Source organism: Pristis pectinata, chromosome 9 (assembly GCF_009764475.1).
Source record: "Pristis pectinata isolate sPriPec2 chromosome 9, sPriPec2.1.pri, whole genome shotgun sequence".
Taxonomy (NCBI): domain Eukaryota; kingdom Metazoa; phylum Chordata; class Chondrichthyes; order Rhinopristiformes; family Pristidae; genus Pristis; species Pristis pectinata.
Genome location: NC_067413.1, coordinates 38,350,381 through 38,376,628, shown reverse-complemented (window position 1 = coordinate 38,376,628; position 26,248 = coordinate 38,350,381). Strand labels below are relative to the sequence as shown.

Genomic DNA, 26,248 nt, shown 5'->3' with positions numbered 1-26,248 from the left:
GCGTGCCGGGTTGAGTCCCTCCCTCCCCTCGACCGAAAAAGCATCGGTGCGCTTGCGCGTTGCCGTCGTCGGGCCAGTCTGGGGATGAGTAAACGTAGCTGCAGAAGGATTTAGTGACACGTGTCCCTGAGCGCAAGGCGTCTTCATTGGTCTGGCTGGTAAAGTGGAGAACACTTTTAAGTGTGTTAAAGTGTGGTGTATTTCATGCTTAGAGACCATTCAGGGATAGAATGGGTCGCAGAGAGTGACTGTCAGTGCACCGGGGCCCAGAGCAGAGAGGAGATACGGGAGATGCTGGAGTCTGCAGCAACACGCAAGGTGCTGGAGGAACCCAGCGGGTCAGGCAGCATCTGTGGAAAGAAATGGACAGTAGACACTTCAGGTCAACACCCTTCATCTGGACTGAAAGAGTAGAGAGAGACAGCCAGTATAAAGGAGTGAGGGCTGGCAAGTGATAGGTGGATCCAGGTGAGGAGGGGTGATAGGCAGATGGCGGAGGGAGGGGTGGAGATAGTGACAGAAGCTGGAAGATGATAAGTGGCAGCAACAAGGGGCTGCACGTACAACAAATAAACTTCGGCTCAGAGTTGATGAGCTGGAGTCGCAGCTACAAACACTGCGCAGCATAAGGGAGGGAGAGAGTTATGTAGACACAGTGCATCAGGTGACACTCACCCCCCCTTAGGGTAGGTACATCTGAGGTTCAGGAGGCAGATAGAATGGTGACTGTCAGGGGAGGGAAGAGGAAAAAGAAGTCAGGCAGGCAGACAGGACAGACAACCCCGCAGGCTGTTCCCCTCAGTAACAAGTTTTCTGCCTTGGAAGCTGTTGAGGGGGATGACCTGCAGGGGCCTAGCTGCAGTTATCAGGTCTCTGGCACTGGGACTGGTACTGCTGCTCAGAAGAGAAGGGTGGGAAAGAGACATGCGATAGTGATAGGGGACTCAATAGTCAGGGAAACAGACAGGAGGTTCTGTGGCAGTGTGCATGAATCCCGGATGGTATGTTGCCTCCCAGGTGCCAGGGTCCGGGATGTCACTGATTGGGTCCACAGAATTCTTGAGTGGGAGGGAGAGCAGCCAGAAGTTGTGGTCTATATTGGCACCAACAACATAGGTAGGAAGGGGGATGAGGTCCTGAAGAGTGAGTTCAGGGAGCTAGGCAGAAAATTGAGGAACAGGACCTCAAGGGTAGCAATCTCGGGATTGCTGCCAGTGCCACGTGATAGTGAAGGTAGGAATAGGAGGAGGTGGCAGATAAATGCATGGCTGAGAAGCTGGTGCAGGAGGGAGGGCTTTAGATTTCTGGATCATTGGGATCTCTTCTCGGGAAGGTGGGACCTGTACAGAGAGGACGGGTTACACCCGAACCAGAAGGGGGCCAATATCCTTGCGGCGAGATTTGCTAGGGTGGTTCAGGAGGGTTTAAACTAGTTTGTGAGGGGGAAGGGAACCGGGGTAGTAGGTCAGAGGAAGAAGGGAATGGGGAAAAGTTAGATCAAACAGGTAGAGGGGGAAGGAGAAGCAGAATACAGGCTATAAAAGTAGTAAGGTAGATGGACTCAAGTGTGTTTACTTAAATGCAAGAAGTGTCAGGAATATGGGGGATGAACTAAGGGCTTGGATAAGTATGGGGGACTATGATATCGTGGCTATTACTGAGACATGGCTGACGTCAGGAGAGGAGTGGATATTGAATATTCCTGGTTTTCGGTGTTTTAAGAGGGATAGGGAGGGGGGAGAAGAGGAGGAGGGGTGGCGATACTGGTCAGGGACACTTACGGCTGTGGAAAAGATGGATGTTGTAGAAGGATCATCTCTAGAGTCCGTATGGGTGGAATTAAGGAACAAGAAAGGAGCAGTTACTGTACTAGGAGTATTCTATAGGCCCCCCGGTAGCAGTAGAGATATAGAGGAGCAGATTGGCAGGCAGTGTTTGGAGAGAAGCAGAAATAACAGGGTTGTTATAATGGGAGACTTCAACTTCCCAAATATAGACTGGAACCTGCTTAGTGCCAAAGGTTTAGATGGGACGGAATTTGTTAAGTGTGTCCAGGAGGGATTCCTGACGCAGTATGTTGACAGGCCGACTAGAGGGAATGCCATGTTAGATCTAGTTTTAGGAAGTGAACCGGGACAGGTGAAGGATCTATTGGTGGGTGAGCATTTGGGGGACAGTGACCATTGCTCCATAACCTTTAAAATTGTCATGGACAGGGACAGGTGCAGAGAGGACAAGAGGTTTTTCAATTGGGGAAGGGCTAACTACGAGGCTATAAGGAGAGAACTTGGGAGTGTAAATTGGGATGTCCTTTTTGAAGGAAAATGTACCATGGAGATGTGGTCGATGTTCAGGGATCTTATGCAGGATGTTAGGGATAAATATGTCCCGGTGAGGCAGAGAAGGAATGGCAGGGTGAAGGAACCATGGGTGACGAGAGAGGTGGAACGACTTGTTAGGGAGAAGAAGGTAGCATACGTGAGGTATAAGCAGCAAGGTTCAGACAGGGCCCGTGAGGAATATAGGGTAGCGAGGAAGGAACTTAAGAAAGGGCTGAGGAGAGCTAGAAGGGGACATGAAAAGGCGTTGGCTAGTAGGGTTAAGGAAAATCCCAAGGCCTTTTTCAAGTACGTGAAGGGTAGGAGGATGGCTAGGGTGAAGGTAGGTCCGATTAAGGACAAAGGTGGGAGAATTTGCCTGGAGGCAGCGGAAGTGGGAGAAGTTCTGAATGAGTACTTCTCTTCGGTATTCACCAGGGAGAGGGGTCTTGATGATGCGGAAGGGAGTGCTGGTAGGGGTAAAGTTCTCGAGGTTGTTGATATCAAGAGAGGATGTGTTGAAGTTGTTAAATAATATTAAGACAGATAAATCTCCGGGGCCTGACGGGATTTTCCCCAGGCTGCTTCGAGAGGCTAGGGAGGAGATTGCTGAACTGCTGGTAAGGATCTTTGAGTCCTTGTTGTCTACGGGGGTGGTGCCGGAGGATTGGAGGGTTGCGAATGTTGTCCCCTTGTTCAAAAAAGGTAATAAGGATAGGCCAGGGAATTATAGACCGGTGAGTCTCACGTCTGTGGTGGGTAAGCTGTTAGAAAAGATTCTAAGGGATAGGATTTATGAACACCTTGAGAATCATGGACTGATTAGGGACAGCCAGCATGGCTTTGTGAAGGGAAGATCTTGCCTTACAAGCCTGATAGAGTTCTTTGAGGAGGTGACCAGGAAGATTGATGAGGGCAGTGCGGTGGATGTGGTTTACATGGATTTTAGTAAGGTGTTTGATAAGGTTCCTCATGGTAGGCTTCTTCAGAAGGTCAGAGGCCACAGGATCCAAGGAAGCTTGGCTGTGTGGATTAGGAATTGGCTTGCATGTAAAAAGCAGAGGGTCGTGGTGGAAGGAGTGCCCTCGGATTGGAAGGCAGTCACTAGTGGTGTCCCGCAGGGATCGGTTCTGGGACCTCTACTTTTTGTGATATTTATAGATGACTTAGATGAGGGGGTGGAGGGCTGGGTTAGTAAGTTTGCGGACGACACTAAGATCGGCGGTGTTGTGGATAGTGTGGAGGGCTGTCGGAGCTTACGGAGGGATATTGATAGGATGCAGAGCTGGGCTGACAAGTGGCAGATGGAGTTCAATCCGGAGAAGTGTGAGGTGGTACACTTTGGAAGGACAAACTCCAGGGCAGAGTACTGGGTGAATGGCAAGGTACTTGGCAGTGTGGAGGAGCAGAGGGATCTGGGGGTTCATATTCACAGTTCATTGAAAGTTGCCTCACAGGTGGAAAGAGCAGTTAAGAAGGCCAATGGGATGTTGGCTTTCATAAATCGCGGGATTGAGTTTAAGAGCCGTGAGGTGATGATGCAGCTTTACAAAACTCTAGTTAGGCCACACTTAGAGTACTGTGTTCAGTTCTGGTCGCCTCATTATAGGAAGGATGTGGAGGCGTTGGAGAGGGTGCAGAGGAGATTTACCAGGATGCTGCCTGGATTGGAGAGTATTGAATATGAGGAGAGGCTTAAGGTGCTAGGGCTTTATTCACTGGAAAGGAGGAGGATGAGAGGAGACATGATAGAGGTATATAAAATATTGAGAGGAATAGATAGAGTAGACAGTCAGCGCCTCCTTCCCAGGGCACCAATGCTCAAGACGAGAGGGCATGGCTTTAAGGTTATGGGTGGGAGGTTCAGGGGAGATGTCAGAGGGAGGTTTTTCACTCAGAGAGTGGTTGGTGCATGGAGTGCACTGCCTGGGGTGGTGGTGGAGGCAGATACATTGAACAGGTTCAAGAGCTTGTTGGATAGGCATATGGAGGAATGTGAGACAGAGGGATATGCGGGAGGAAGGGGTTAGGTAGTGTGAGGGTGGTCTGATGGACAGCACAACATGTGCCCCGAAGGGCCTGTTTTGTGCTGTATGGTTCTATGGTTCCTGCTGGAGGAACTCAGCAGGTCGAGCAGTATCTGTGTGGAGGAATGGAATTGTCGATGTTTTAGGTCGAAACCCTGCATCAGGACCCGATGCTGGGCAGATGGAGCGGGTGTAGGAGGGGAAAGAAACAGGATGATGGGGGGGGGGGGGGGGGTTGGGTGGGTGAAGGAGGAACTGAATAGATCAGGAAGAGAGAATATGGAAAAGGGGAGCAGTTTACCTTAAATTGGAGAATTCAATGTTCATGCCGTTGGGCCCAGGTGGAATATGAGGTGCTGTTTCTCTTTGCATTTAGCCTGACCCTGGCAGTGGAGGAGGCCAAGGACAGATGGGTAGATCGAGGATGATCACTGAGCGCTGTGGGACTCAATTTTATGGGGGTGAGTCGGGCAGGAAATTGTTCACTGGGAGCTGGGTGGTCTGGACTTCACTGTATGTGTCAGGCAGAAGTATCCCCAAGTTTGTGGAGTGAAAACAGGGTGCTAGTTTGTGTTTGGTTGGTGTGGATGCAATGGACCGAATGGTCTGCTGTGCTTTAAATTTCTGTACCATTAATTAAAATCGCCCCACCAGGAAAAGGTGGCTTACCCCTCCTTCACTCAGTGATGCTGGAAAATAGAATCACCTTCCTGATGTAGCAAAAAAAAAACCCAAACTGCAGGAGGAACTCAGTGGGTCAGGCAGCATCTGTAGATGGGGGAAGGAATTATTCATGTCTTGTTGTATGTGCAGCCTCTTGTTCCCGCCACCTATCACCTTCCAGCTTCTGTCACTGTCTCCACCCTTCCCTCCTCCACCTGCATTAAGACTGAGAGAGGAGAGGGAAGATAGCCAATAGAAAGAGTAGAGGGAAAGAGATGAGACAGGGGCCATTAGATGATAGGTGGACAGGGGAGGGGTGAATAATGACGGGGAAGGATGACAGGCTGATGGAGCAAGATGGGGGAGTGGGAGGGGTGGAGTTGGGAGAAAGAGGCAGTTGGGTGGATAGGTGGAAGCCTCTCTACTTCATTTCCAGCAGCCGCCAGAGACATTTGTTTCCCTGAGGTCTGCAGGGCATATCCATCAGTTGCTTGGTGCTGCCAAACATGAGAACCACTTTCCCAGCGCTCCCAGATCCCTAATGGTCAGAAATAAAATTGAAATCATTGGTGATCAAACATATGATATTCAGCAAGGCCATTTGTACAATTTTAAAGTCAAATTCCAGTTTATTGTTATATGCACAAGTACAACTTACTTGCAGCAGCATCACATAGCATAACATCATGTAAACAGCATTCACAAGAAAAACGTAAACAAATTATACACAATTTTTACAAAAAAAGAACACAATTAGAACAAAAAAAACTCCATTTTCAAGGAAATTTGCAATAACCTGTGCAAATATGTGGAGATTTAACTCATTTGCAGTTTCATAGACTCATTAAAAAAAATTCCAACAGAGAAGGTGTTAAAGTCGACCCGCGCTTCTGTAATGAATCAGATAACAGCAGAACCAAAGAACTTATGATAAGTGCTTTGTTAGCTTTCGCTAGCAGGAGTGGGGGAATACAGAGAGAGAGTAAGCCATGTAACCCTAACTCTATACTGAAACCCACTCAAAGAATACTCTGTTACAGTGTATTTTTATACTCATATTTGTGGGAAAGCTAGGTGGGAAATTACACTTACACAGGCAATTGTTTACATAAAGTTTCTAGCATAACAAGATATGTCTAAAAAACTGCTTCTTTCCCACTTGCACCTGACATTAAAACTAGGCAGAACTAAATCACACCATACGTGAGATCATTCTTTACCTTAGGAACCCATTTACAGAGAAGCATACTAAGAAGCATATTATTAACCCTTACATTGCCCGTCATTAACCCTTGTATTCCCAGCTATCTTTTACATTCCCTCCTCGTATCATTTCACGATAACCACTTACAGCAAAGTTAATCATGATAACCACTTACAGTGAAGTTAACATAAGACAGGAACGTTGCACCTATGTTAAGGATCGAGGTAGATACATACTGAGGTAGATAAGTATTATCATGCCATTCCCATCTAGCTACACAGTCTGAACCCTTTCTCGTCTGCATGAATGTCTTAATTTCAAGGATGCCCAGAACAAATCCCAAAGTACTTCTAGATACTATAATTGTCCATTCTCGTCACTTATAAGTCTCAACAGAGATCTTGCTTGTCCTTCATCGCATCATGCTGTCCTTTCCCAGGGCCAATCCTCTTATAATCGGAGTGATGTATTCACCATGATTGTCCTTTAACTTTTACTGCCATGGATGTTGTCCTTCTCTTTCCTCTGAGCATTACGAACCTGTGAATGTAGAATCTCAAGAACTTTGGTTAGCTTTTGTGCATAACTAATCATTCTTTCACTAAGGGCATATATAGTTAAGTAACATTAGTAAAATTATATCTGCTACACAAACTTGTCCAGCAGGGGTGGTCCATAACTGTGTGTCAGGATCTCTAGTGCACCCCTGCTGTTTCCATAGTTCAATTTGATTTGCAGGGGCGTCCCCCTGAAGTCTCACTACACTCCCCATGTCAGGCAGGGCCATTCTATTCAAGAGTTGTTTGTTTCCATCTGAATAAATGGTAAGGGGTCCCTGGATAGCAGTGGCCTTCACGATTATATCTGTGTTGGCATTTCCCAGGGAAATGGGATCTTGGTCTTTAGTGTGTGCATCACACTTAATTATTGCTAGGTGGGACGGTTGGGACAGGGATGCCAGGAGGTTTGAAATAAACAAAGCATTCTTAATAGGAGTGTCTGATGAAGTCAAAAATCCACGATGCTGCCATAGTGCACCAAAGTCATGGGCAACCCCAAAGGCATATCGCAAGTCTGTGTAAATGTTAAGGGAAATACCATTTCCTTTGATGCAGGCACGTGTTAAAGCAAAAAGCTCAGCTTGTTGTGCGGAGGGAGGATGCTGAAAGGCTGCGGCTTCTATTACTGTATCAGTTCCCTGTACGACTGAATAACCAGATCGTCGCCGGCCTTGGTCATCTATAAAGGATGAGCCATCCACAAACCAGGTTACGGCTCCATCAATCGGACAGTCCTTTAAATCCTCACGAGCTGAAGTTAGGAGATGATTTCTCTGTAGAAAATCATGATCAGGCTCCGAGATCTCTGAAGGTAGAGGAACTGCAAAGAAGGCATGCTGTAAATCGATTACCGTAAATACCGTAGATGTTGTAGGAACGGGACTCAATATACTAGCTGGATTTGGTACAACAGGATGCACTGGCATCACAACGTCATTGATAGCACGTAAATCTTGCACTAGGCGCCACTCAGAGCGTCCAGGCTTCGGAACTGGGAAAATCGGTGTATTGCAGGGAGAGCGACAGGGTACGAGAAGACCTTGACGTACCAATGAATCCACCAGCTCCCTTATGCCTTCACGTGCTTCCGGCTTTAAAGGGTATTGTGGTATTGACGGTAGCTGGATGTTGGGTTTTACTCAAATGTGTACCGGTGCACAAGTGGTTTTTCCTACCTCGTATGGAGACGCAGACCAGACCTTGTCAGGAATTTCCGTCTCATCTTGTGACCGATGGTGTTACAATATGCCGAAAACTTCCTGAGCTGTCGTCCAATATGTCAACACACCTTGAGGGAACTCCTGCTTAGTAGTCAAATTAGGATCAGCAAGATTCACCAAGCATTGTGTCAAAACACCGAGTTCCTTAGCCGTATGTCCCTTATTAACAGTAAGTGTAACATGTGGATGGATTAATCCCGTTTGCTTCCACATCATCTCTGGCACTTCTGCAATCAGGGCTGTTCCCCGCAGTCCCTCAACTTTCCCTGTCAAGCATACATTAACCGTGTGTCCTTCATATGCCTGGTAGAAATGCTCCTTCTCCCAATCGTGACCAGTGGGATCATAGCACAGGGTGACATGAAGGTTAGGCAGGTGAGAAAAGAGCGGCGCCGGGGGAAGATCTACTGACCACCATTGGGGAGGGCTGACTGCCATTAGGACTCGTGGCTGTACAGAAGGTGAACTCACATAGAGCTCCCTATCGGTGCACAATATTTCCACTCCAAGTCCCTTGAGCAAGTTCCTTTCAGCCAAATTGAAACCCAGATATGCTGTAATAGTGAAAGGTAGCATATGGGTAGCATAATCATAAGTCACTTGTAAATGTGCTGTAGTTGGATAGTCTCTGAGGTTACCTTCCAGTCCAGACATTTGAACAATACAAGTAGCTACAGGGAATCCATATTCTTCCATGAGTTCCTGATCCAGGGTGGATAAGGTTGTCCCTGTATCAATCAAAAATGGAAGAGAGACTCCCTGCAAATTCATCATCACAATGGGCTCTTCACTCCTCCCTTTTGCTATGAGTGGCAGAGCCCTTCCTTCCCTCGTACCTGCCGTCTGTATTCTCCTGGTAATTAAAGGGACAATCCCATCGCCAGTGTCCCTCTCTACCACAATTAAAGCAGACATCCCTGCGTGGTAGTGGCGGTCCATTGAAAACATTAGGGCGACTCTGAGATCCCTGACCCCGCCCCCATGGCCTTCTCCTTCCTTGCTGATAGGACCTTTGGAGGAGAATCTGTGCTGGTCCTTCTGGAGGACCACCACTGCTAGGGAACGAACAATTATCCCAGTTATCTGACATTGGTGCACATAGGGGGAACTCATACCTCACAGGGGTTTGGTTGAGGGCCCAGTTTCCTCTTCATTGTTGGGCCAAAAAGCCAGCACTGCCCTGCGGGATTGTTCCCTTGTATTATCACACCAGTCCAAATTAGTCTTTACTAATGATGCTGTTTTCTCTGGGAGGCACTGCATTAAAATCGCATTAAACTGGGCGGATGGCTGTCCATTATTGTATGCCTGATCTCCAGCATATGTATGATATGCTGTAGTAAAACGTTCCCAAAATTCCTGGGCTGTCTCTTTAAGGGTAGGTTTACATTGCAGAACCTTACTCATATCAATTGGTTGTTTTAAACTCTCCGAGAGAGCTGTTAACATAATAGTAACTTGTTGATTCAGATTACCATTTTTCTGATTTAAATCTTCATATGTATCAATCGGATTTCCCCCTCTTGCAGGAAGCAGCATTGCTGTCTTCCACTTAATATTCTCTTCAGGATTCAGTATAGCATGACAGAGGGAAAAGAGATCTCGGGGTTGTGCCCCATACATGGTCTGGGTAGATCGTATATAATTTACGAATCCAACAGGATCTTTGTTTCTATCTGGGGCATGATGAGCAATTAATAACATCTCTTGAGGTTTCCATGGTGTATAAATCTCCATAGTGTCTTCCTGGCCATGAGCACCTGCTCGGGGATTGGGGACTACTCGAACAGAGTGCATTGTTACCTCAGGGATTTTCTTTCTCGTTTGTCTGGGGGCTACTTTCACACCGTCAGCTATCGTTTGTATTGCTTGCTCCTCCCTGATGGGAGCCTGGGCTTGAGGCAATGGCTCTGCCCGTGCCGGCAGTACTGGAGCTTGGTCCCTGAGGGGCATACGGGGGGGGGGGGGTGGTCTCGCCCATAAGGAATCTTCCAATTCCTCATCCTCATCATTCTGCAAGAATAGGGTCGCCATGCCTGACAGTGGGTCCCCGGGATCATTATCAGTCTTATTACCTTTGGCCATTTTGTTAATCAATTGATGCTGTGCTTTGTTATCTCTACGCTCCTTTTTTTTGCTTGTCATACCATTCACACTCAGCCTTTAAAACCTCCTAGTCTTTGGGTGCACCATCCTTTGTACTTAACTCAATCCCTCTTCGACATGCATTATCCCTCCTCAGTACATAATGTTGTTCATTAACTATTCAAAACTTAACTTATTAGAACTCAATTCTCAAAAAATCTTACATAATATGAAGGACAAAAATGACCCAAAAACAACACCATACATTAAAGTATCACTTTAAAAAACATAAATTTCTACCACAAACTGAAAAGCATTCTTAAAATTAAAGAGCGAACTTAACATGAAATTATAAGATAGCATGAAATAAGATAAGACGGAAATTAGAACCTTAAAAAGAAATTAAATTAAATATCTCCCTTGACGTCCTTTAAACAGATGACTTAATGCGCACCTTATGCCACCGATCGGCCACTCTTCATTTAACAATTGTCAATATTGTTTTTGATGTTCTGGGTGCAAATAACAGATGTATTGCACTGGGGTACCCCCATCACTTCAAGTCTGTCCCATTCTGATTTACGTCTGATGTCCAAATCACAATTTATCCTGGCCTCACTGCCTCAGATCGAATTCAGACTATATTTCCAAATGAACACTACTTCAAAACGAACTCTGTTTCCCAAACGAACTCCGTAGTACTACTTTATTTTTCCAAACGAACTTACTTATTCCATACGAACTCTAAGTACTTAGATCTCTGCCCCTGTATCACTGTGGCCCAGTGTTACACAAAACGAACTCTTTTTCTTTCACCATACAACTATCTCTTAAAAAATAACATGCTCCTGCCTGTGAAGCTCTTTGTTCTCTGCCGGTTCTTTGGGATTTCGACAGGGGAACCAGATCAACCTCGGATGAGGGACCACAATGTTCCCAGAGGTCAATGTAGGAGTCAGACACAAGGGGTCTGAAGGCGCCTTTTTCTCCCGTTGACCTTCCGGACGCTGTCCGCCACTTACTCAGTCCGGAGGTGTCCAGGTCCCTGTGAAATCCTGCCGACTAACGCCAATGTTAAAGTCGACCCGTGCTTCTGTAATAAATCAGACAACAGCAGAACCAAAGAACTTATGATAAATGCTTTATTAGCTTTCGCTGGCAGGAGTGGGGGAATACAGAGAGAGAGTAAACCATGTAACCCTAACTCTATACTGAAACCCACTCAAAGATGACTCGGTTACAGTGTATTTTTATACTCATTTTTGTGGGAAAGCTAGGTGGGAAATTACACTTACACAGGCAATTGTTTACATAAAGTTTCTAGCATAACAAGATATGTCTAAAAAACTACTTCTTTCCCACTTGCACCTGGCATTAAAACTAGACAACACTAAATCACACCATACGTGAGATCGTTCTTTACCTTGGGAACCCATTTACAATGAGAAGCATACTGAGAAGCATACTAAGAAGCATATTATTAACCCTTACGTTGCCAGTCGTTAACCCTTGCATTCCCAGCTATCTTTTACAAAGGAGAACATTTAGCCCATTGTGCCTGTACTGGTGTAAGAAGGCAACCCGACTTAATCCCACTCTCTGAAATTATGTCTGTAGACCACAGGTCACGACTCTTCAAGTATACATCTAGGACTCTTTAAATGTGATGAAGGTCTTTTCCTCTAGTATCCTTTCTGGAAGTGTTTTCGATATCCCTACCACAGTATTAAAATATCTCCCCTCTAATCCTTATAATTTTTTAAATGAATAATCCCTGGAATTTGACGCAGGTGCTATAGGAAATAGTGTTTCCTATCTACTCTATCTAGCTCCCTCGTAATTTTGTGCACTTGATTTAAGTCTCTCCTTCAGCCTCTATGCTAAAGAAAACAACTCTAGCTTGTTAACTCTTAACTCTAGCTGACCAATCTTTCGTCAGCTAAAATTTTCCAAGCCTGGCACCAATCCCAAATCTCCCCCACACCCTCACTTATCTCCTGTAATATAACCAGAACTGCAGGTAAAGATTGAGTGTTTTGCATTGAGATACTCATGTTCTGAGTCCATGAAGCCTTTCCACCAGCAGAAGGCATATGTCAGGAGTGTTTTGGAATGCTGTGCACATACCTAAATGGGGTGCAGCTATAACCACTCATCATGCTTGATTAACATTCTATCACCACACTAAACAGTAATTCTCTTAACAACCAGCACAATGTGGCTGTGGTATATACTGTCTTAACTTTGAAAGAGCCACACAGACTGGAGCTGTAGATGTAAAAGGTCTTGATCAGCATGATGAGCAGGAATTTTGAAAGAATCTCTCTTGGCCGAATCCTAAAAGTTCCTCATTGAACTCAAATATTTTGAGATTTTGTACTCTTTAAGCACAAAGATAACAGCAGATGATTAAACACAGTTTCAACATTTTGGGTGTGGGCAAATAGCTCCATATATTTACAATGGGAGGACACCTCAACTGACAAGAACACCTTTGCAAATTCAAATACCTTTGTTCGGAATCAAGACACCCAGAACAACCTTTTAGCTTTGCAGACAATGGTGTTTACTCAAGCAGCTATCCTTGTCCTAGGATGATGCTTGGTTATCATTTGTATTAACTAGCTGCTAGCCCACAACTCCTGAAGGATATCACCCAGCCAACAACCCTTAACACCAACAAGATGCAGTGCAGCTGCTTACTAAGGCTTTTAACAGCATTTCCCAGACTCTTGGCCTCTACCACCTACACAGTCAAGGGGCACAGACACTTGCGAACACTGTCTGCAAGTTCTCCTCCAAGTTGCCCATGATCCAGACTTGGAAATATTGTAATTTTTTCATCTGACTTGTTGCATTATGTCTTGGTATGACATTTCCAACATGCAAGAATGTAAGAGGCTGCAGAGACCAGTGGACACAGCCTAGTCCATCATGGGCACAGCCCTCCCCACCATTAAAAGCATCTACATCAAGCACTGCCTCAAGAAGGTGGCATCTATCATGAAGGATCCCCACCATCTGGGCCACGTTCTCTTCTCGCTGCTACCGTTGGGCAGGAGGTACAGAAGTCTGAAGTCCCACACCACCAGGTTCAAGAACAGCTACTTCCCTACAACCATCAGGTCCTTGAACCAACTTGCACAACCCTAATCCTACCTCAGCAACGGGACAGTAGGGATCCCCTCTTTCACTACCGTGGACTTGTTTCTAATTGTGTTTTTGCACTCATATCTTATTTGCACACTTTCTTCACTTGTATAATTTATGTACAATTTATGTATGATTTATGTTCTGTGTGTTCTCTGAATTTATGTGCCTGTGATGCTGCTGCAAGCAGGTTTGTCATTGTACGTACCTCACAGTCCTTGGGCATATGGCTACAAACTTGACTTCAACATTGTTGCATCAATTTCTTGGAACAGCACTGTGGGAATATCTTGACCACCCAATGTGGAGTGCTTCAAGAAGGAAGCTCATCACCATCAAGGACCATTGGAGATGGGCAGTTAGTGCTACCCTTTTAAACATTCCCATACCTTGTGAATAAATTAAAAATAAATAACTTCTATTAAATTTTTGAGAGCTGATTTTCCAATGGCACATTAATGGAACTGAATCTGCCTGCCAGGACTGTATACCAGTAAACTACAGTTTGATATTTGTATGAATCTTTCAGTATAATACTGTCAGCCTGGATTTACATATTCAGAATCTGGGTTGGTCTAGACCACATAATCTGTTTACAGTAGAGGTATAAGCACTATTAACAGCCAAATTGACGGACAGCAGCTATTCATTTCTGACAAAATATAGCTCTTCTGATAAGCTTAGATGACCTACAAACATATTTTACATTAAAAAAAATAGACTGGTCTTCCTCTGTTTTATAGAAGTGAAGTTTTACTTAAATTTGCTCAAGTTGCTTGATGACTTTAAGAAATTACTCATATTGCTATGGAAATGGAAAAAAAAGAATGATTGATTGAATGAACACAAATGGAAATATGTGATTGGTGTTTTTTTTTAGATACAGATTTCTGAGAAAAGCTTTTGCAAGACTATAAATATGATTGTATCACAGAAGGTATAATCAATTCCTGGAAACTTGAGTTTCCCTCCAACCCAAGAGGAACAAGTAACTGAATTCTTGATCAGCATTCCTAGAATTCCAGGACCTTTGCCAACAATGTTTGGATTGTATTTCCGTTCCGAATTTTGGGTGGATTTGGGTTCAATGGGGGAATAACTTTTCTGGTCTGGAAATTTCTCCTGATACCTCCAAATTTCTCTTGTGAAGTGGATGGTTAAAGGTGAGATGTGGTTTGTTGCAAGAGGATGCATCAGATCGGGAATTCTGATAGATGGGAAATGCAGCTGAAAAGTGGCAGATGCAAATTCCACCTCAACTTCCATTTCCCAATTTGTGCTCTCCCTAACCTGAGAATTTCAAGTACCAAATCTTTCATAACACTACAAACAGAAATGTTACAGTAGCTGGTCAGGAAGTTAGCTGCCCGCTGATGCACCTATTCTGAAGGTGATATTTTATTAGTTATATGAAGAAGCTGCTTAATCATTAGTCTGCACATACCATGCCAGTGGCACGGCTTTTCTGTTTAAATTGCCAACACAAATTTATTTGTTTTAATCAATCTCCATTGACATTTGACTCAGAAAACTTCCTCCAGGCTTTTCATGCTTTTGGAAGATACATGGAAAAATAGTTTCTCTTCACCTCAATAAAAGTACAAAGTATTCAAATCAGCATCACTTAAATATGTTTACATGCAGTGTGTCAGACAGACGTGTATAGCCAGAGAGTATATGACAGTAATTAACGGACAAGAAGAAGATAAGAATGGATGGATTGGATGTCAGTGCTCTCAGCTTTTAAAATCCTAAGCTTTGGAGTTCTGGAAAGCTCCTAAACCTGTCTACTTCTGCACTTCTCTTTCCTCCTTACAGAAGCTGCTTAAAATATCTCCCTGGCCTGGGCATCTGCTCGAATAGTTCCTCCAGCGGCTCAAAGTGAGATTTTGCTTGGAGTGGAACCTGATACACAGAGTCTTGTTATATCAAGGAAGCTATATAAATACAAGTTGGTGTTTCAGGGATTGTAGAAATATTAATGCACTTGCAAAGGTTATGCATGATGGAAAACCACCTTTTAAGACCATGATTTCCTATCATGAGCTAAGAGGATCCATACAAACAAATTCAGATGCATGGTAATGAAAGCAAGCAGGACATTTTGAGATTTAAATAAGAGCAGAAAATACAGGAAATACTCAACAGGTCAGGCAGCATCTGTGGGAAGAGAAACAATTAACGTTTCAGGTCATCAAATTCAGGTCATTAAATTTCACGTCATATAAATCAGTGAAAATAAATCTGATTCTGAGGTCTGCGATCTTTCGTCAGAACTCTTATTGAGAGCTGTCATCTGAGAAAGGTCCAATGGCAGAGGCTTTTGATCATATGACAGATTTCAGCAAACATGCAGCTGCCTTTAACCAAGAAGTGGTGCTTGTCTTTCGAACGGGTTCCTGATACCATGGCAACAGTATGATGCACCTTGAGGCAGGGAGTCAAAAAATAGAATCTCACCACTGTAAAATATATATGCAATATAAATTTAACACATCAGTATGTGCAAAGTGATCTTTTTGTGATAACTTATGTGAGTCATGAATTTTATTACCTTGTGACCTTTCAAGTGGTAAACTTAACAACTTTGTGATGCATGCCAATACTAGTATTTAGGAGGTGCATATGCATGCATAAATTATTAGTAAATCTCTTCAGGGATTACCCAGTAAAAATGAGCCAACTTGTGGATTCTGTGTCCTCAAACTCTCACAAAAGTGTGGCTGTCAGTAAACTTATAGCAGCAATAAAATGCAAGTACCTTTTAAAAGAAAAATGATCAGATTGAAGTAATTGCAGTAATTCAAATAAGGGCAATGTAATTTTAGTTATTTATTTGATTTCAGAACAAGAGACAGAAATGGGTCTATTGTAATCTTAAAGATACAACTGTGACATGGAATATAAATCATTCTGCCAGCCATCCCATTATGTTATGCAGAGAATACCTTATGGCATTTTCTCTGGGCTAGGTGTGATTACTTCCTTACTAAACATGTTATGTTGTGTCTGAGGAGACTCTTGTATTTATCTGCCTTAATATCAGGTGGATTCACTCTCATGATTACATCCTTAAATAGCTTTGACAATACCATGCAGATAACTCCATCTTTTTCTTGTCTGATATGTGTCTGTTAGACCATGGGCTTGCATTCTTCACAGTGCCTGCAGCACCATTTCTGCACTTTATGACACTTTAATGGTTTGGTTAGAACTTTCCATTTATATAGATAATATTGTTAATAACTCATTTTATATGAAATCTTTTGTATCCTCAATCCTTTTTACAATCATGTCACAGTTTTGATTGATTATGTGATGGATAAGGTGAGAGTACTTCAGCAACTAAAGAATTAATTTATTATTTCCACTCGACGCAGTCTGGGTGAAAATCCCTTAGAGAATGAGATTCTGTATTCATATTTATTCTGAATATTGACCCTCTATTACCTTGCACAGATTTTTACCAGAATATTCATCTTATAGTTGTGATGGATCCCTGTAATTTATCCACCTCTATTCTTAGGATTCAAAATCCTAGGGAAAATCAAAACGATTATTTATTGATCAATTTTGTATTAAGGTAAAATAATAACACAAGGTCATTTCTTTCAGTGTTAGATCTTGTTACGCATTTTTGCTTACACTTTTCTCTTTCATAGACATTCTTATTGGTTCTTTTTCCTGCCATTCTGTCCTTACGGTAAACTTATATTTCAGAAGTTTTCTTTTCAGAAAATACCAATTCAAAAGAAAGTATTTTATTTATATTGCAATAATTGTCCCAAAGAGGCACATTTCCAGTCTCCTCTCTAGAGGGTGCTACTTGCTTTCCTGTGGAAATTTTTGGATGCCTGTTGGCACATATTTCAGTTGCCATCTTCACTTGCACGTTTTCTTCTTCTTAATGCAGAACAGAAGCGGTTGATGTGAACTTGTTTGTCATTTCTCCAGGCGCTGTCTAGTCTTGCCCATTTCAAGTGAGACACTTATTCATTTTGGTTAAAGAAACCCAACCCGCTCTTGTGCCACACTCTTTGAAAATAAACACAGCTAACTGCAGTGGGTTTTCTTTCTGTTTCCTTCTTTTTGTTCATGTAATATATCACCCCAGAACAGCTTGTTCTTGACAGCTCTGCATTAAGCTGTATCTAAAAAAATAGTTTTAATTGTCCTGGGGAAGATTTGCCAGATCCAAAAAGTTAGTTTAGCGCTAATTTGAAGGAAGGAGAAGCTTCTCAATCTGTTTGTGGACTTGCTTTTGACACCATATTCCACAGTTTTCCTGAAGGTGAATGATGAATGAGTAAATGTAACTAACAAGGCCAATCATTTATGTGAGCATTTCAGATAACATTAGAAAGCAAGAAAGGGTAACTTAGATTGATTATGCATATCAGCTGAACCCCTACAATTTTTGCTTTCTCACAATCGTGGATTATCTCTTCCAGTGCATAAGAAACAAATTAGCATTAACTGATTGGACACACCTGACATAGAGTTAAGTTTGTAAACCATAAATTTATGTCCATTTAATTTTAGTATTAGAAAATCAGTGTCTATGAGTCCATAATGCCCTGATTAGCAAGCCCCATGCCTGACTGAGCAATCATCCTTTAAATCTGGACCAAATTCATAGAGGATCGGAGCCTATTGTTAATGACAGTTTATTTTTTGGAAGATTGATGCAGAGCAGGTTACAGTACAACATTTTTGAAACAGGAAAATGCAAAGAGCTGAAGGTTTTGTGTTCAGAATCCGAGTAAAGTTAGGGTTAAAGAAGGAATGACCACGCCCTTGGGAAGTGTAACCACTGACGTAACACAGAAAAAGAGCAGCTAATTCACGCATAGTAAGCTCCCATAATGATTACTGCAAAGTAATAGAAGGTCATTGATTATGATCAGTTAATTTTTTTTTGTGATGTTGTTTGAAGGATAATTCCTCTCTTCTCTGAAATGGTGCCAAAGGATCTTTCATCTCCACCTGAGACGGATACGGGCTTAGTTGATCTTCTCCGAAAGCTGGCACAGTATCAACTTCATTCTGTACTATCAGAGAAACGATAGTGACGAGAAAACATATATTTATTTTATTCCATTCTTTTTATGAACATCAGTGTGTCACAAAATGCTTCACAAGTGATGAAGTACCCAGGAAGTGCAGTCACTCTCACAGAAAAGTTAACATGTAGGCTGGTTTGTACACAGCAAGCTCCCACAGACATCATTGAAATAAATAAGATGATCTGTTTTTATCTTGTATATTGAGAGATAAATGTTGGCCAGGGCACTGGAGGAACCCCTGTGGTTTTCTTCAAATTACACTCTGGGATGCCTGTCTCCACCCAAAAAGGAGGATGAAACTCGAATTAGCAACTTGTCTGAAAGACAGTATCTCCAACAATGCAGCACACACAGAATGAAGTGCCAAAATACGGGCTGGAGTGCTCAAGTCTTTAGAACAGTGCAATCACCCAATGCTCCCACATAAAGGAATGAAGAATAACGTGAAACATTTGTGAATTTGGATCTGTCTAAGTGGATATGATATCCTGACCTTTTGAATAAGGTCAGAGGGGTGGGAATTTGTCCAAGATCACATACACTGAAGTCGGTGGAATCAGTTTTAGAAGTGGAGTACAATGCACTGTAAAATTGCAAACAGGACAAATTTCTTTTGGTGCTGTGGCTAACATTCCTCCCTTAACTAATACAAAGGGTCAGATTAATTGGCCATCTGACAACTGGATGTTTATGGATTTTCTACTCAACTGGAATAACTGGTTTTACCCTTCAAGTTAACCATAACTGCACTTCAGAATGTAATTCATTGCAAGTGATGTACTTTGAATCATTTTAAAAATGTGAAAAGCATAGATTCTTTCTGAGACAAAAGAACACAAGTTTCTTTTAATTTTTTTCATCTATCACTTTGGCACAGAAAGCCAGGGTAATTATAAGCAGCCAAGCAGGAATAATTGGTTTCCTTAAGCCATTGTCACTTGGGCTGTTTGATTGGCAGATCAAGTAGACCACATGAGTTATTTTGTTTGCCATCAGCTTCATAAGGTGACTCTCTCACAAAGATCGAACAAAATTCCTCTTTAATTCTAGCACAAAACCTTGAGTGACATTAATAAATATAAAAACAAAACGGCTGGAAAATACTCAGCAGTTCAGGCCTGTGGAAAGGGAAACAAAGTTAACGTTTCAGGTCGAAGACCCTTCATCAGAATTGGAAGGAGACAGACAAAGCTTGTTAAGGTGCAGGGAGGGTGGGTAGGGTGGATGTCTCTGATAGGGTAAAACTGGGGAATCTTCACTTGAATGACATTAGCCTTGGAATTCTGTTGCAACCACAGAGCATGTTCTATGTTTATCTAAGTGACCGCGATTTCTTTATTTTCAATGCAATGATCTTGATATGTTTAATTCACTTTTGTGTTTTGCGCTTCTCTCCCACTCTGGAGAATTGGCACAGAAATCAATTCTGAGACTCAGTAGTGAGAGATTGCTTCATACTTAGAGCTGTCATCAAATGAGGTCCTGAACTAAGGTTCATCTGCTTGTCTCAGGTGAATGTAAAGAATCCATTAGCACTATTTTGGAGAAGAACACCCCTGATATGCTGGCTAATTTCTTCCTTGATCAACAGGTGATCTGATCAATATTCCACTGCTGTTTGAGAAGCCTGTTGTTTGGAGATTAGCCACTGTCTTTTCTATATTGCAAGAGTGAACACATTTCAAAAGTACTTAATTTTCTATAGAGTGTTTGTGGATGCCCTAAAGTTATGAAAAGTGCTGTATTAATTATGGGTTTTCAGAATTAGAGTTCATAGAGGTAATCTGTACCAATGACAGAATGAATGCAACTCCAACAACACCCAAGAATCACAATACCATCCAGAACAAAGTAGCTCATTCACCACTTTAAACGCTACAACACCCCCTCCATCACTGTACTGGCAAACCATTGTTAAAGTGTGTACCATCTACAAAATGCATTGCAGTAGTTTGCCAAGGCAATCTGATAGCTCAAATCCATGACCTTGCCCACACCAAGAGGAACAAGAGCTGCAGAAAAATGGGACAGCCATCACCTGCAGATTCCCTTCCTTGTCACACAGAACTTGCAGGTATAGAAAAAAATAAATTACATAATCACTGCTAATTTCTACTTCAGGGCATTGGGAATTTTTAATGTTATATTTTCAGCAATATTGTTATATGGTTACATACTATTTATACAGTTATATAAGACAGTGCATCACATTGCCCTAGATTTATTTGAATGATCCCATTCTCAGGTCTTAGAAAATGCCTTATTAATTTTAAACAAATAAACTGTTGTGCCTTAGCTGCACATGAAAATCAGATATGTTATTAATTCAGCAAATAATGACATATGCAAAACATAAAACAATTTTCAGAAAGGAAGGAAGAAAACACTTAAGTGTTTTAATAGTTTAATTTCAATGACATTTGACTTTTGTGAAGGTTGAAATTGAATTATGACATTACTGTAACTGGTTTGTCAGTAATCATTCACTGTCTGTCACACAAGCTTGCAACTTGAAGTTATTATAAAATTACATATAGTTTAATAATATCCTTACAATACTTTTAAGCATGCTTCTCAAGTCAAAGGGGTTATCCGTCTTGTAAATCCATTATTTCATTGTACGTCTTGATAGCATAGGATTGCTCCTAGCCATGTTTAACCATTAAATAGTGTGTTATTATTTCACATAAATCAAACAGAGATGTGTGAATTCATAAATTTTGCATTTGCACAGCCTGTATTTTAAACTTCCAATCACTAAGTGCTCACTTCTTAGGAAATACTGGATATACATTTCAAGATGGAGTGTCAAAAAATAGTAATTGTAATTTATGAACCTTTTCTACCTCTTTCTTCCTAATTAATGAAACAGGGGGAGAAAAGGGAGATTCTGTTGATAGAGTTGGACTTGATATTTCTCAACATGGGGTTTTGCAGGAATAAAAGAGTTTGTGAGGGTAAGGCAGAATTGGGGAATGTTACACATTATCAGACAAATGAACATCTAGGGATAGGGAGTATTAAAAGGGAAGTAAAGTACTTTCTCGACAGGTTGTCTCAGAGAACTGCTTAAAATATTAAATTTGCAGTTAATTGTTTCATATAGGGTAACCTCTTTATGAGGTCCCCAAATAATCTGCTCAGATAAGAAGCCTCTTTAATTGCTATATTGGCATCAACACCAGCACAGGGTTCAACCATGCTCTAAGCTCCTCAGTCAGCATCAACCGCCTGCAAGTCTTCACTGTTTGTTATAGGAACAGCAGACTGCATAAATTAACCAATCATAGGGACATACCACCCCTTGGCCCCCTGAGTCTACACTATCCATCAACCATCCATTTTAAAATCATGGAAAATGAAAATTACAGAAATGTATGATGCAGTTTGAATAGTTCTAATGATTGGTCTCAGCCTGAACCATTGACTCTATTTCTGTCTCCACAGATACTAACTAGCCTACTTAGTAGTTCCAGCACATTTTATTTTAATCATATTGATTATGTTGTTGTCCTAGAGTCCTCTATTGTGACAGTTCCCTTTCAAAAAAAAGTTGATTTTACTTAACTGAAGTTCTGTGCTGTTAATTTAGAATAACTTACTGTCTTTTATTTGTTTCAGGGATGTGGATGTCACTGGCAAGGCCAACATTACTTGCCCATCGCTGTTGACCTTCAGCCATTGTATTCCTTCTGGTGATATTTAGGCCTGGTTTGAGAAATCTCTAACATGTAACACAATTTTTCTTAGTGTTATTAGTTGTAAGCAAGTAAAATCATGGAACTTCCAATCTTGTGGTGCTGTGGGTTTACCTGTACCACACTGACTGTCCTGCTTCAAGAAGGTATCAAGATGACTCAAGGGCAGTTAGAAATGGCATTAAGTGTTGGCTGTGTTAGTGACACCCACTTGAGAGAATATAAAAATTATTGTAAAACAGTGTCCAAAAGTTTCTCTTCTTTTTATCTGGATATATCATCTACTGGAAATAAGTTTCCAATGCCTATTTTCAGGTTGTATCAGTCATGAAGACAGCCATTAGGCTCAGCAAGCAAGGAAGGTAATCCAATTATGATACCTATGTTATTGTTCCTACATTCTTAAGGGACCAATGCCTCTGTTGTCATTAAGATCATAGCCAGCTTTAAAGGAGAAATATCTCCGCAAATCCATGTTTGTCATATGGAGCTACAATATTACACTGAGATAAGACTGATAAACAAGAGTTTTGGGAGTGTCTAGTTGGTTCTAATTTCAGTTGAGGGAATCTACTGTGCTCAGTCAATAATGTCATGTAGTCATCTGTCACATATAAAGTCCCTCATATAAGCAAGCCAGCATCTTCAGGGACCAATGTAAAGCCTTGCCAATTACAGCAAATAATAGCCAAGTTAGTCCACCTTGCAGCTAAAATAATGTAAGCTTGTCGTTTTCCATTGGTTAATAAATATTGCACTTGACTGAGCAGGTCCAAGTAAAAGTAAGCACGTTCTGTTGTGACATTGTGAGATGTGTGTTGCGTCTATTTCATGACTTACTCCCTTGCAGGCTTTGCAATTCTGTAAATGTGTGTTGTAATGCTGGGTTCTCTTTTTCCCTTCTAGTGGCAGATGGTTTGTGGGCAATGGTGGCACATCACCGATGAAGGAGTATCAGTGTAAGGAATATCTTGAATGGTAATTGCAGCAATCTTCTTGAAAAAAATCAGAATAAATCTTGCCAGATCTCCATGACATCATAGACAATATTGGCTTGAGCCACAGTTCTGCTTTCTCAGTTGTTGCATTTAGCTCATTAATGTTAGCCATTGCATTTGCTGTGTTAAAATAATTAAAACAGTGCACATCTATAAAGTGAGCAAAATCCTCTCCTATGATCAGTGGCATTCTCTTTCAAGGGATTATTTAAACCTACCAGATTGCCCAAGCACATGGATTTGATATTGGGAATGTGAGTATTAGATATGAACTTGTCTCAGATGGACATTCCACTGTAATCCAATCTCTTCTGTCAATGTGCATGGAAGGCCTTAAAATTGGACTCAGCCCAATACATCTCTGACACATCCCTCCCCACCATCGGAAGTATCTACATGAGACGTTGCCTGAGGAAGGCTACATCTATCATCAAACATCCCCACCATCCGACCATGCCATCTTCTTGCAGCCACCATCAAGCAGGAGGTACAGAAGCCTGAAGTCCCACCCCACCAGTTTCAAGAATAGCTACTTCCCTTCAACCATTTGGTTCTTGAACCAACCTGCATAACCCTAATCACTACCTCAGTAAATCAACACTATGACCACTTTACACTCAATGGACTTTGTTTTTTTGTTTTCTGTTCTTTCTTGTATAAAATTTGTATAATTTATGTTTAATTTATATTTTTCTTGTGAATGTGCCTCTGATGCTATGTGCCTGTGATGCTGCTGCAAGTAAGTTTTTATTGCACCCGTGCATACATGTACTTGTGCACATGACAATAAACTCAACTGATTTTGAATTTGAATTGTGTGTTTTACATGTCTGATTGTCAATGTGAAGATGAGTATACATTATTTATGTCTCAGTGGTTGGGCATCCCCTATTACACTTTACCTCCTCCCTACCAGCTTCAGTGGTTCCAGTCCATGTGCTGTGAAGGCTTCTGTGTTTGTGGCATTGTGGTGTGAGAAAGTATTTCTATCCATCTGTTAACTCCTGGTTTTGGGCTGTTAGCTGAGGTGGTTTCCTCTGGTGACATGGAGCTCTATCCTGGAACTTGGATGATTCAAACTGCATCATGAAAAGATACAACCATATGACTGAAAACTGGAAGTCCAAGACATTTCTTTTGTCCAGCACAGTAGGTTGTATTGGGTTTCTTGTCAAGAAAGAGCTGGCACGCATCAGCTGCAGGCACTCAGTAAATTTTCATGCTAAGGGGTGAAATACATTCATAGCAAACAGTATGCAATTAACATAAGCATTGAGCAAATATGTAATGCTGAGGTATTGCACATTAAGTTCATAAACACTTTGTGAAAGTGTTCTAGCAATATCTCAGTTATAAAATTCGCATCCTTATTTTCAAATCCCTCTATGTTCTTGACGTTCACTAGCTCCGTAATCTCTTCCAGCTGCAAGCAAGGTATCAGTGTTTCTACTTGTTTCTGTCTCCTGCTTTAAGAAGCTTCTTAAAACCTATTGTCTTGATCAAGCCTATGACTGATCGTCATAATATGTAAACACATGGAAATTTTTTTCTTGTAATTTTTCAGTGAAACACTTAGAGGCATTTTATCACGTTAAAGGCACTTATATGCATGAAAGTTGTTACTGTCCTGTTTGTGAAACAATCTGGTTTGAATACCACATGAAATGACCATGGACTGGTCCATGAAACCATCATATTGCCCATGTTAGGCAAGAGTATACTTGGTAATTATGCCATTTCTTTATCTGTTTGTTCTGTAGGTGGAAGAAGAGGATTGCAAGCAAATGGATTCACAGTTCAGGTGCTGGAATAGCCTATACACCACTATTCATACATATAGAGCCATGTGTTGATGCCTGCTGATATCCAAGGAGATCTGAATGCAGAGATAGTGATTTATCAGAAGTCAGCAGTGACATTGTGGTACGTGCAGCCTGACCTTACAACAACTGGGAGTATTAGAACAGTTACTCATGCTGTGGGAGGGGGGTTTGCTGCCACAAATTTTTATGACACTGAGTTATTTCAAACTAAAGCAAGAAAGTACCAGCCTCAACTTGAACTATAACTGTACTAATTGCCAAAAGCAATTACTTAATTACTGGACAGCCTCTACATGAAAGGTCATTCCTTTGGTCCAGAATGATGACCAACTGACACGCGCATGTCCAAACTAGAAGTGAATTACAACGAACCACAGACTGTTACCAAACTATTTGGTGAACTAAGCTGTGGAACAGGTCATATAGCTACCTCAATTATTACCACTTATTGTATCATGAAATCCTTTTATTCTTTGATTCCAGGAGACAAATGTATCTTCTTCAAGTATTAATCCACAAGTAAATGTATGTATTGTATCCAAGAGTATGAATTAATACTAGCCTATAGATTCAATCTTCAGCCGAGGATTTAATCACACAACCCAGGCTGATACCACTGCATGGTACCGAGGGTGTGTTCATGTGTTCTCCCTTTCATATACGATGTGAAGTTGAAACCCTGTCTTCCTCTTCAGATGGATGCAAAAGTTCTCATGTCCTTATTTCTAACACAAAAGTACTCTATTGTCTTGGTCAACAACTCAACCATCAATGAACACTACCAAAAATATTGGTCATTCATCTTATTGGTCTTTGTTGAATATTGCTGTGTGAAAGTTGGCTGTGTGTTTGTCTATAACACCAGCCAAGTTGGGATTGTTTTTTCTTGGGAACAAAGGAGGGTGAAGGAAAATTTAACGTACATAAAATAATGGGAGGCCTGGAATTAGATGAACCGGAAGGACCTGTGCATGACTGAGGCAGAAACCCTCATCAGATTTATTAAGTGCTTGGTTGAGCCCTTAATTTGGTATATTGTGGGGAAGAGGGATTAGAGTCAAGATCTAATTTTTGGCTGAAGTTCTAGCATAGGCAATTTGAGACAAATTATGTCCCACTAGAGGGTAAACCTCTATGATTGTAAGAAAAGAAGTATAACTACAAATAGTTAACAAATGGCTGTGACAATCTGAGGGAATGACCAACTTCTGTAAAATTGGTAATAAAAACAGACAGGCAGCATCTGTGGAAAGAAAAACTGTTAACGCTTCAGGTCTGGGACCCCTCATCAGAACTGAGAAAGAGAGAAAAAAGTTAGTCTAGGTACCAGAGAAAGGCAATGGGTAGAATAAAGGGAATTTCTCTGATAGGGTGAAATAATATGACAGGAAAGCGGCAGTGAAACTCCTTTGTCTGTGGAATGTGTTACTAATGTT

General features: G+C 41.7%; 1 long non-coding RNA gene across 1 annotated transcript; it reads left to right on the top strand.

The window, feature by feature from the left end:
- The first annotated feature begins 93 nt into the window (after positions 1–93).
- Positions 94–23,723, top strand: LOC127574190 (uncharacterized). Its single transcript, XR_007956887.1, has 3 exons — positions 94–158; positions 22,307–22,353; positions 22,898–23,723. It is a non-coding gene; the product is annotated as an uncharacterized LOC127574190 (long non-coding RNA).
- The last annotated feature ends 2,525 nt before the right edge of the window (positions 23,724–26,248 follow it).